Here is a 12,828-nt window from a genome sequence, read left to right as displayed (position 1 = left end):
TCAATTATGCAACTTAATAAGCACATATTAAAAGAATAGAAAACTCCCTTAATCTGCATTTCTCATCTTCCATCTGACAAGCATCAGTACAAAGAAAAATTGGACAATTGTCAAAAATTAAATCTTTGAAAACTAAGAAAAACAAAACAAATAAAATAAAATTAACCAAAACAAAATAAAAAGAACTTGGGGTGCCTCCCAAGAGCGCTAAGTTAAGGTCATTAGCTTGACCCTTATCATGTATGCTAATCAAAAAGTGGCTTCCTTCCATAATAATTGTCATATAACATGACATATGGATCTTGATATGAAGTGCCCTCAAGATTGGCAAAATTTGAGGCAAATTTACGTGTTGCATGAATAACACTTAGAGTGGAATCACATACTTGGGTTGAAGAAAGCTTTAGTTCATGGAGGATATAAAATGGTGAAGGAGGTATCCATGAGAGAAAAGGGTCTTCTAGTGGTGTATGCGTAAGCACCATCATTGAGCTCAAGCTAATGGTTTTATCAATTTTCTCAACCACTAACTTCATTTCTGACTCATTTACATATAAGCCCTCTTCTAATGACCCTCCAAGGATAAAAGAATTGTTTTCTTCAACTTTAAATTCCATTTATTCTTTAAGTAACATCTTTTCTTGTGGGAACTCTATTAGTAACTCATCTTTAAGGGATTTTTCTTTTTCTGATTAAGGCTCCACTTCTTCTGCAGATTCAAATTCCCATGAAGCTTTATCATAGCTAAACTCATTGTCCCCATATTGATTTTTTAGTTCCTCCTCATAAGGTCCATTCATCATCTTGATTGATAGCTCATTTTTCTTCATTGATGTTTCAAGATCATCCAATTCAACTACCATTTCTTTAAGTTTCATTTGCTGATCTTCTTGAATCTTCAATAATTGGTTAAAGAATCTTTCAAATTTATCTTTTTCCTCTTCAAGTCCCACTCTTTTCTCTTCTTCAAACTCAAATGGTTGGTGTGAAATATTAGATTGGTAGTGGTATGGAGGATATTGGTGACTCCAACCTTGCAGTGAAGGGTCCCAATGCCAATAGTAATCAAAATTTGCCATGTCATTCAATAAGTGAATGACATCCTCATGACCTCTTTGAAGAACATGATCACCAGTTGCCTAAGCTCCACAATCTATCCAATTTCTTATTGCTTCATTCAAACCATTGTAGAAACAAAGAATTAGATACTGATTTGAAAGGATGTGGTTGGAAAATTCTATACCATATCATTGAATCTTCCCCAAGCAACATAAAAGGGCTCCAAGTGCAGTTGAGTAAAACTTATGAAGACTTATGCATGAAACATTTCAATTAACCTCAAAGGATAAGCAAACGAAAACAAAATTAGAAATATAAAAGAAAAATTTGAAAAGAAAAACACAAAGTAAAGTAATAATAAAGAAAATTAAAAAGAAAATGTTCAAATTAACCAAACAAACAAATCATCTAATATCAAACAACAAAATGAAAACAACCAAAAACACAAAGTGAAAATATAATATATAAAAATAAAAATATAAAATAATTAAAACAACAAAAAATTCAATCTTAAAGAAACAACTCCCTGGCAATGGCGCCAAAAACTTGATGTGGCCCAGTCGCAAGTGCACAGGTCGTATAAGTAGTATAGAAAAGATATAATTTCCTCGAAGAGTTGTGTTAATGAGCGAATTTTTTATATAAAAATTGACTAATTTAAGCTAATTTTGTAAATCAAGTGAATGATTGATAGAATTAAGGGTGTAAAATCTATTTATGCAAAATCAACAATCTAATTATTAATATAAATGATTCAAATCAAGCAGCAACAAATAAAATGAGCAAATTGAAATGTGGCAAGCAGTTAAATGCAATTTACAATTAACAATGATAAAAGGGTGATTCCGGAGTTCGAGAATTCATATTCAAGCTATTTTAGGATTTTTAAATTGATTATCTAATCTTGTGGAAATTATGGGTTTTAAGGAGATTAATTCTTAAATCCTTTGAATACCCTTTTGAGTGAGACAAAGGGTGCCTTAATTAACTTAATCCTACTTTCGTAGAGTTAAAATTAATCAAGACCCATTAGGTTCCTTAATTAATATGTAAATCCTTTTAATCCTTAGTTTATTTCTATATCTAAGTTAATTAAATCCAATTTCTTGATTATCTTTCACAAGGTTTTCTCCTTTCGGTGCTTCAACCATGAATTAAGAATAATACTTAATGGGATCCTACGCTAAGTGTGTAATTAGGCACACAAGAAATGGTAAAACCTCATAAAAAACACAAAATAAGGATTACCCAATCAAAATCCAAAAAATATCTTAAATATTACATCCCAACTCTAGAATCTATGAAAAACTACTCACTATCCATAATTATTACAAGAGATTCTGAGTAAATATGGAAATAAAACTTGAAAATATACTAAGAACTAAGAAACTCAATACAAGAAAGGTAGAAAATAGTGAAGAAAAGAGGAAGAATCCAAATCTAATGCAGAAAAGGGAAGTGACGCCTTTTGCTTTATTTTCTGATGTTTCCTCTGCCTTTTTCCTCTTTCTTCCTTCCCTCTTCCTAAATGAGAGGAGGACACAATTTATATTCTTCTAATAAGTAACCCTAAAATGGTGTGTTTGAGGTAAAGTTCACGTGTGAGAATCTTTCTGCCAGCTCATTATGAAGAATTGCATAAGTTGTGCAAGCTTCTTATGTAGATCTATGCAATTTTGGTGGTTCCAGGTGCTTCCCGTGATGTTGCATAAGTTATGCAGGCTGGTTGTGCAGATTTTTCATGCTTTGGAGTCCTTTATGAAACTGCATAAGTAGACTACATAAGTTATGCAGCTAGTTATGCAAGTTTTGGTAGGTTTGGGTGCTCTTTTCATGATGCTACATAAGTGAGGAGTGGAATTGTATAAGTTATGCAGCAAGTCATGTAAGTTTTAGCCAAAGCAGTTGTTCCCTCTGTGACGCTGCATAAGCAAGGCGTGAGATTGCATAAGTTATGCGGTAAGTTATGCAGGTCTCCATGAAGTTGTATAAGCAAGGAGTGAATCTGCATAAGTCATGCAGTAAGCTATGCAGGTTTCGACAGGCTCACAAATTGCTTCTTCTCCCTGTGCAGAAACTGCACAAGTTGTGCAGCAGGTTATGCAAACTTTGGCAATTTTGCATTCTTCAACTTTCAAGCTTTATTTTGATATTTTTGGCTCTGAGAATCACTCTTCATTGGCACAATTACTTTAGTCTCTGAAAAATACCATTATACCAACAAAACAAAGCAAATTACAAATTAACCCAAAAATTGACAATTATGAAAAATTATCTAAATAACTAATAAAATTAGCTAAAAGTGACTAACAAATAAATGAAATGGTCATGAAATCTAAACTAAATGACTATGCAAAATGCATGTATCAATTTTTAAACAAATTTTTTTTGGTCCTTGAACTTTCCAAAAATTCTATTTTCCACCCGAAAACTTCTATAACTTTTTTTTTCAAGCCCAAGTTCAATTTAAATTTTTCTTCTCAAAACTTTATAATTTTTATTTTCATTAAATAATAACCATATGTAATATTTTTTTTCCAAAAAGTGGGGTGTTACATTTCTCTCCCCGTAAAATGAATTTCGTCCTCGAAATTCCACAACTTAGAATTAGAAGTTCTAATCTAAAACCACCATGCTTCTGCTGAAATTAAACTCTTTTTCTTCATATCATGAAAGCAACTATCATACACCAATTACTTCAGAACCCAATAAAATAAGACAAAACTTAATGCTCTTATTACTAGAGTCCACTTCAGAACCTATGCTCCCATTTTAGTTCCATATACTTTTTTTATAATATCTCCCTTTGCATTATTATATTGTGCATAATTAGTCCATAAACCCATAATCATATATTTATTTTTTATCTTAGTTGAGCTAGCTACAAATTATCTTATAAACTTAACTATTTATATCCAATAAAATTGTCTTCTCCATAACCTATACAAATTAAAAACACACATACCTTAATCTTCAAATAATTAACCATTGATTTATCCAAAACCCTTAAACTATAGTATACTTTTTGCTATGAAAACAACTAACTGATCATTATTCCTTTATAACATCTATTACTATTTCACCATAAGTATAACACATTTATAGTATGCTATTTTTACAATCTTATGCTCTTCACTTTATATAAATACCACAATTGAGTCGTTCCAATAACTAATTGTACATCATTCTTATCAAACATCAAAATTCATTATTCAAGTCAACATTTGCTATACAAACAATAGACTTATAATCCCCAAAGGATACAAATTCTTTTTTAATATAGATACCATTATCTCCATGATACTTGTTAAACTATGATTGATACACCATTTGAAAATTCTATCCATTTCATTATTTCTCACTCTAAAATTTATTTCTAATTAAGACTCCAAATTAATTTCCAAGGCATAAATCTCATTCCACTCAAATATGTATCCTATTAGATCTGCTGGCATCTCAACTGTATATAATAAACTCTAACAGCCTGAGAGCAATGCTGGCATCTTGGGCTCTATGATGACACTATTGAAGGCCCAAGAGCAATAAAAAAAATACTGGTCATACACAATGTGCAGAGCAGCCCCCAAAGAGCAAATAAGCTGGCATCCACTTGGAGGAGCAAACGCTGACAACATTGAATAACTGTTTAATAATGCTAATGCAAATGCTGATGCTGATGATGATGCTTATGCAAATGCAAATGCAAATGTTGCTGGCATCACTCTAGGGGAGCAATTAAAAATAAACTAGTCATACGCATGTGCAAAGCTACTCCCAAAGGGCGACCACCTGATATACGCCCCAAAGGCTATGTTATCAAGCATTGTCCCAAAGAAAGTATAATGCTGAAATATTAACCCCCGTCATCAAAGGGTGATCTAATAGGTACATATAAGGATGTAACAAGGCTCTTAATTCACCTTAATCTTTCATAATCCTCATTAGAACCAACCATTCTTCTCATCATGTAAGCATAGGACTCCCAATAAAATTCAATGATCACATATTTTAACTTCTTCTTATTGCTAACACTCTTATATTCACATATCATATTTGATATATTCATAAGACCCATAGTTCTCTTATAGCACTCCATCAAGATATGTGTTCTACAATATAATATTTAAATAAAAAAATCTCAAGTTACTGATATATCTCATACTTTTAACAATTTGAATTTACTAGCATCAACAACCACCATAATTGTCATTTAATATCATAATAACCTTATGGTCATGTTGGACCAATTCCTCATGGTTCAATAGAATCATTACTAGCAAGTATATCATGATCACATAACTTATATAACTATAATTTTAAAAATATATCATCACTAGACTAATTTAATTTTTTTCAACTCGTATTTACTTTCTAATTCATTCTGTCACATATTCACATTTTTATTATTCATATTTATATTTGTCGAGTTTCCACTTTCAAATTTTCTTTTCTTATGTTATCCCTCACAAATATATTTTAAAGTCTAATCCTCTCAAATAGGATTCCAAACTCATTCCATGATTAAAATCAATTTCATAACTAACACAATTCTAATTCAATATAGAGCTTTTAACTCATAATATCACCTTACTGGACAAAATTCTAGTTACTTTAACTATTATCAAAAACTAAAATCCCCAATGCTCCATTTCATCAATAAGTTCAAAACTAATCTTTTACTTGTATCCCTAAACATTAACTACCAATGGTGTCTACAGAATCTAAACCTAAGCTTTGATACCACTAGATGTCACACCCAATCCACCATATCAAGTTATATAACTAACATGGAAAATGTATTTAATTTATATTGTAGTATCTTAACTCTCTTAAGATACATAAATAACTAACATGGTAAATTCATAAATATTATTCTAGATCCAAAATTTAAAGAAATAGAAAAGAAATTTGAAAATAAAGAAAATTAAAATTTATCTATTTTGGACTGCATTCGAAGGCTGCATACATACCTCCATTACAAAATGGAGGATCAGGTCCACGTAGCTCTCAATAACAACATATCCACATTATAAAACTAAGTCCATTCAATGGTTAACTAAAAGAGCAAGTCTTACATTCTTAATTCCTTTCTCAAATATCCTCAAAATTATTTTACAAATTCATTGACATAACACTTAAAATTAGAATTAATGCCTTGTCTAAGACATAAAAAAAATTCTAAATAATATAGCTAGATTTCAAAAGGAACAAAACTATACTTTAAAACTACTAATAGAGCAAGTAATTCAATTATTTGTTCTAAACAAAAGCAAGGTTACAAGGCCACCAACAATACATAGATAAATAAACAAATTTAACTCCTTAAAATGTTATTTATGTAAATCATCAAATATGTAATGACCTAAATCCATTCCAAGATCAAGCAGCGTAACAAAACAAATTGAATTGATTTATATAGTTACATATCAAGGAGAAGACAAAAATGTCGGCAAGAACTTTCTATCTAAAATCCCATTTCATGATCTATCACAACCCCACACAAGAGAGAATATAATTTCTTGTTTTCTCTCAATGTTGGAATGAATGCCGAATTCAATGACAACCAATTAAATTTTCAATAGTATTTCAAAACAAACAAGAACTCCCCAAAATATCATACCAACAATGATTAAGACCAACACTATTCTTACACTCAACAAAGTTAACCAATATTACACATGATAACAATGACACAATTAATTTTTAAATTTGTATAAGTATAGCTTCTCACTGGACAATGTGTCAAATAGTATTATTATTATTATTATTATTATTATTATTATTATTATTATTATTATTATTATTATTAACTAAACTACTATAATATGTTTCTTGCATAATTGAGCCCATAATAGTCAAAGCTCAATTAAAATAACAATATTAATTACATTTCAGTAAAAGCCCAAACCGTAACTTAGACAGATGAATTTGATTATCATGAAGTAGAGTGGATAAGAGAAGAAAAGTTGCAAGATTCCAACTCACAAATATCACGTCTCCATCTTTATAAAACCATACTGAAAAGTTCCTCCTAAATCATAACAATTTAATAATCAAAATCAACTACAAGTTTCTCTTTCCATATTAAATATCTAATGAAAATTCGACAGCATTTCCTTTTAAAATTATACTACACTCCCTGTACAAACTCAAATCCACAATTCAAAAATTATATTAACATATCTATATTCCCAACTAATATCTCCATATCAATACTATTCCCAACACTTCATACTCAAATCTCAATCAAAATATTCTACAATGTATCCATAACCCTAAAAATCTAGCTAAAAATATATAAATCTCTCTCAAAAGTATTCCACAATCATGTAAAAATTCAATAAACAATATATCCCATCTCAAAATAATTTTAGTTCCATCAAAATCACTTGTTTAATTTAACTTAGCGCTTAATACCAAATCTAGTAGCTTGTACATTCAAATTTATATATAATGATCCAACTGTCAGATAAATCCCAAATTTTAATCATATATTCAAGACATCGATACATGACATCAGTAAAATTTTTAGCATCAAATCATCTCTATATCATGAGATATCAAAATATTCATTCAACCCTTCAAAATCTCAATTTTATAGAAATCAGTCTTAGACAGCTCATGCAAAACAATTTATATCTCATAAACCACAAGTTTGAAATTCACAAAATTTTAACACAACAGCCCCAATATCCTAGAGATCATCTGTGCCTAATTTCATAATTTTCTAACCATCCTAACTATTTATTTCCCTCAAATTTCAGTAGCTAAAACTCAGAATTCCATATTCTGATAGCCTATGTTCAACAATTTATTTCTCTAAATCCAACCATTGAAAAATTACCCAATTTTGAACATAACTTCTACACATATAGACCTCAAACATATCCAAAAATCAATGGTGAATGATACACGAAACTCACCTGGACGGATGGCAAACTTGCTGCCCCTGTTCACCTTCTTCTTCATTTCTCTCTTTTTAATTCCTTGTATCCTAGGCCATAATCATTCTTTTCCCCTCGTTGGGTTCTTTGTTACTAAGGAAACTCCAAAAATCCAGCTACCTTCTCTACCTTTCCCCTTCTCTTATTCTCCTTCCTCCTTTCTTTCTTTTTTTCCTTTCATTTCTCCCCCTTTTGTTCCTCTTTCTCGATTCTTCTTCCCATTTTCTTTTTTTTTTGTTCTTTTTTTTTTCCTTTTATCTACTGGAGAGAGGTGCCAGCTGTCCAACTTTTAAAACAAATTTTATTCTGGTCCTTGAACTTTCCAAAAATTCTATTTTCCACTGGAAAACTTCTATAACTTCTCTTTCAAGCCCAAGTTCAATTTAAATTTTTCTTCTCAAAACTTTATAATTTTTATTTCCATTAAATAATAACCATATGTAATATTCTTTTTCCAAAAAGTGGGGTGTTACATCACATGCCTATGTGGCTTTAGGACAAGGGGATGGGTATGGTAATAGATTTCAACACCCAGTTCTCATTTGTCATTAACCCTCTAAATAATGGTGCATATGTAGATGGCATGGATTTCTTTATGGCACCTAAAGGTTCAAAAATTCCTGCCCAACTGAAGGATGGCTGTACCCTTAGTCTAGCAAGCGATAGCAAGCAATTGAACTCTACAAGCAATCCATTTGTGGCGATAGAATTCGACACTGAAAAACACTTGGGATCCACCCTACGACCATGTTGGCGTTGATGTCAACTCTATGAAGTCTGTTAAAAGTGTGGAATGGTGGAGAAATATTACAGGAGGGGAACTAAATGAAGCTTGGATATCATATAATTCAAGCACAAAAATTTTAAGTGTTGTCTTCACTGGAATTATCGATAACGTGACAGTGGAGCAATACTTTGATTATGCATTGGATTTGATATTATATTTACCGCAAAGGGTAATTTTTGGCTTCACTGGGGCCAACGATGCAACTGCCATCCACACCATCTATTCCTAGAATTTCACTTCAAGCTTGGAAGATGATAATATAGTTCATTCATCATCTCCACCGCATTCTCATAAAAAACATGGGATGCCATGGTGGTTATTAGTTGCTATTTGTTTAGGGTCTACTCTAGTTGCAGTTTTATTTATAAGTGGGATTCTTTGGTTGTGTAAGGATAAGAGCAATGAGAAAAAAGTGAAAGAAGATGAATCTTTCATTGCACAATTGACAAAACAAGAATTTGAAAATGCAACAGGGGCAAAGATGATGTCATATAGCGAAGTGGTTAACGCAACTAATAACTGGAAACATAAGCTGGGTGAGGGAGGATTTAGTGCAGTTTATATGGGTGTTTTGAAGTCTAAATATATTATTATTAAGAAATTCAAAAGGGTGTCCATCCGTGGGTTAAAGTACTATGCATCAGAAGTTACAATCACTGGTAGGTTGAAGCATGAAAACTTGATTAAACTAATAGGTTGGTGCGATGAGAAAGAACAAATTCTACTCATTTTTTAGTACATAACAAATTAGAGTTTAGATTCCCATCTTTTTAAAGGAACAAGGTTATTGAAATGGGTGGAAAGGTATAAAATAGCTCAAGGCTTGGCCTTTGCTTTGCATTGCTTACACGAAGGACTTGAATAATGTGTGCTACATCGGGATATAAAATCAAGCAATGTGTTGCTAGATTCAGAATTCAATCCGAAGCTTGTAGATTTTGGATTAGCTTGGATTATGCATCATGATGCCAAGTCTCAAATAGTTGAAGGTATGACTAACGGGTACGAGGCCCCTGAATGTCACCAAACAGGAAAGTCGAGAAAAATGTCTAATGTTTATAATTTTGGGGTTGTTGCCTTAGAGATTGCATGTGGAAGAAAAGCATTTGTGCAAATGGACGATGGACACCATCTATGCTTAGTGAAGTGGGTGTGGATCACTATGAAAGAGGCAATCTTCTTAATGCAGCTGACTAAAGATTATGTGGAGAATTTGATAAGGATCAAATGGAGAGCTTAATGATGGTGGGATTGTGGTGCACGCATATTGACTTTTCTCATCGACCTTCAGCAGGAGAAGCCTTGGAAGCGCTCAATTTCAATTCTTCACCACCAAACCTGATGTATACATTTTGCATAGTCATTTAGGTCTAATTTCATAACCATTTTATTTGATTATTAGTCATTTTTAGCTAATTTCATTAGTTAATTAGTTAGTTTTTCATAATTGTCGATTTTGGATTAATTTGTAATTTTTACTTTGTTTTGTAGGAAAAATGGTGTTTTTGAAGGACTGAAGAGAAATTTTGCTATTGAGGAGTGACTTCTACAGCCAAAGATGTCAAAAACAAGTTTTCAAGCTAAAATATGCATTGACCAAATTGTGCATAACTTGCCGCATAAGCTATGCAGATCTGCATAAGGAGAAAAATCACTATTCCAGAACCAACTGAAATGTGCATAAAGAGACTGCATAGCTTATGTACATTCACACCTCCCTTATGCACTCTCACGGAATTGTGCATAACCTATGCACCAAGTCATGCAGTTTCGCATAAGTGAACCAGAACCAGTAAAATCGCATAAGGGATCGTGCATAACTTATGCGATCCACTTATGATCCATAAAGAGTTCATTAATGAGCTGGCAGAAGATTCCCTCAGATAATTCCTCCTAGAACACACCATTTTAGGGCTCCATGTCAGAAAAATGCTATAAATAGTCTCATTTTCCCATTTTAGAAAGGGGGAGACAAGGAGCAGAAAAGGAAAGGAGAGGAGAGGCAGAATTTGAAGAGTCACTTTCACCTTCCACACCATTTTCAACCAAGATTTGCAGATTTCTTTCCTTCCTTACATTTTTCCTACATTTCTATTGTTTAATTTCTTGTTTCTTAGCTTAGATTAAAGCTTATTTTCATATAAACTCAGATTTTCTTGTAAACATTATGGATAGTGAGTAGTTTACCTTTGATTCTGGAGTAAGGGTTGTAATATTTGAGATATTTTGTGGATTTTGATTGGGTAATCCATATTTTGTGGTCTTAATGAGTTTTATTCATTTCTTGTGTGCTTAATGACATGCTTAGTGTAGGATCCCATTAAGTGATGTTCTTAATCCATGGTTGAGGCACCGAAAGGAGAAGGCCTTGTGATAGATAATCAAGGAATTGGACTTAATTAACTTAGATCTAGAAATAGACTAAGGATTAAGAGGATTCACATATTAATTAAAGAACTTAATGGGTCTTAATTAATTCTAACTCCACGAAAGTAGGATTAGTTTGATTAAGGCACTCTTTGTCTCACTCGAAAGGGTATTCGAAGGATTTAAGAATTAATCTCCTTAAAACCATAAGTTTCACAAGATTGGATAACCAATTTAAAATCCCAAAATAGCTCGAATATGAAATCCCGAACTCCGGAATCGCCTTTTTATCATTGTTAATTTTCAATTGAATTAAATTGCTTGCCATTTTAGAATCTTGCCATATTTGAACTTGCTTATTTCAATTTGATGCAATTTTAGTTTAATTAATACATTGATGAATAGAATATTAATTTTTCACATATAGATTTCACATTCTCAATACCCATCAATTCATTACTTTAATTTCAAAAATACTTCGATTTAGTTAACTTTTATATCAAAAATTCAATCATTAAACTCAACTCCTCGTGGGAATGATATCTTTACTGTATTACTTGTACGACCCGTGCACTTGCGATTGGGCCACACCAAGTTTTTGGCGCCGTTGCCGGGGAGTTGTTTGTTTAAGATTGAATTCTTGATTATTTTAGTTGTTTTTAGTTTTATTTTTGTTATCTTTTCATTTTGTGTTTGTTTGTTCTTTTTCAGGTACTTTTAATCTTTTATGAGAAGAGCTAGAAGCACAAGTGATACATCCTTATTGTTTGATCCTGAAATTGAGAAATTTTGTAAAGCCAACAAGAAAGAAACCAGAAAAAGGAAAGAAGCCTTGAGAGAAACTGAATTAGAAGAAGACATGGCTGATGAAAGAATTAGAATTGGTGTTAATGCTGGAAATGATCGAAACAATGAAAATGCAGCCCATGGTGAAGAAGTTGTTAATGCTAATGTGCCTAGGGGAAGTATGATGGATCATGCTTTTCCTCGTTTTGATGACTTGAGAGAGAGCATAGCAAGACCAAGAATTGATGCAAATAGTTACAAGATGGATTTTGGAGTTCTTCAAATGATTCAAAATTCTCAATTTGGAGGACATCCTTCTGAAAATCCACACACACATCTAAAGAAGTTTGCTATGATTTGTGACATGCAAAAATAACCTGGAGTGTCTGATGATGCAGCAAGATTGAAGCTATTCCCATTCTCTTTGAAAGATAGAGCATTGGATTGGCTTGATTCTTTACCTCACAACTCCATTACAAATTGGGAGCAACTCACTGATGCATTTCTTGCACAATATTTTGCACCTGGAAAAACTCAAGAACTGAGGAATCAAATGACAGCTTTCAGACCAAGAGAGAATGAAACTCTTTATGAATCATGGATGAGATGGAAGGAATTAGAGAGACAATGCCCACATCATGCCATTCCGAAATGGATGATAAATCAGAATTTTTACACAAATGTCACTCCTGCAATCAGAGGAATTATTGATGCTCAAACAGGAGGAGAATTTATTATGAAGCATGAAGATGAAGCTTATGAGCTATTGGAGAAAATTGCAAAGAATACTCATCTTTGGAGTAGTCCAAGAGGACCAGCACCAACTCAAAAAAGGCAAGCTGCTAGAATGTATGATCTTGATCCATTCAATATGATTAATACAAA

The 12,828-nt window shown here is 32.2% G+C and overlaps 1 non-coding gene across 1 annotated transcript; it reads right to left on the bottom strand.

Moving 5' to 3' along the window:
* Nucleotides 1-12,481: 12,481 nt before the first annotated feature.
* Nucleotides 12,482-12,588, bottom strand: LOC131173567 (small nucleolar RNA R71). The gene has a single exon (XR_009143883.1). It is a non-coding gene; the product is annotated as a small nucleolar RNA R71 (small nucleolar RNA).
* Nucleotides 12,589-12,828: the final 240 nt, after the last annotated feature.

The sequence above is a fragment of the Hevea brasiliensis genome, chromosome 14, assembly GCF_030052815.1.
Source record: "Hevea brasiliensis isolate MT/VB/25A 57/8 chromosome 14, ASM3005281v1, whole genome shotgun sequence".
NCBI classification, from domain to species: domain Eukaryota; kingdom Viridiplantae; phylum Streptophyta; class Magnoliopsida; order Malpighiales; family Euphorbiaceae; genus Hevea; species Hevea brasiliensis.
This window is presented reverse-complemented; position numbering and strand designations above follow the sequence as displayed.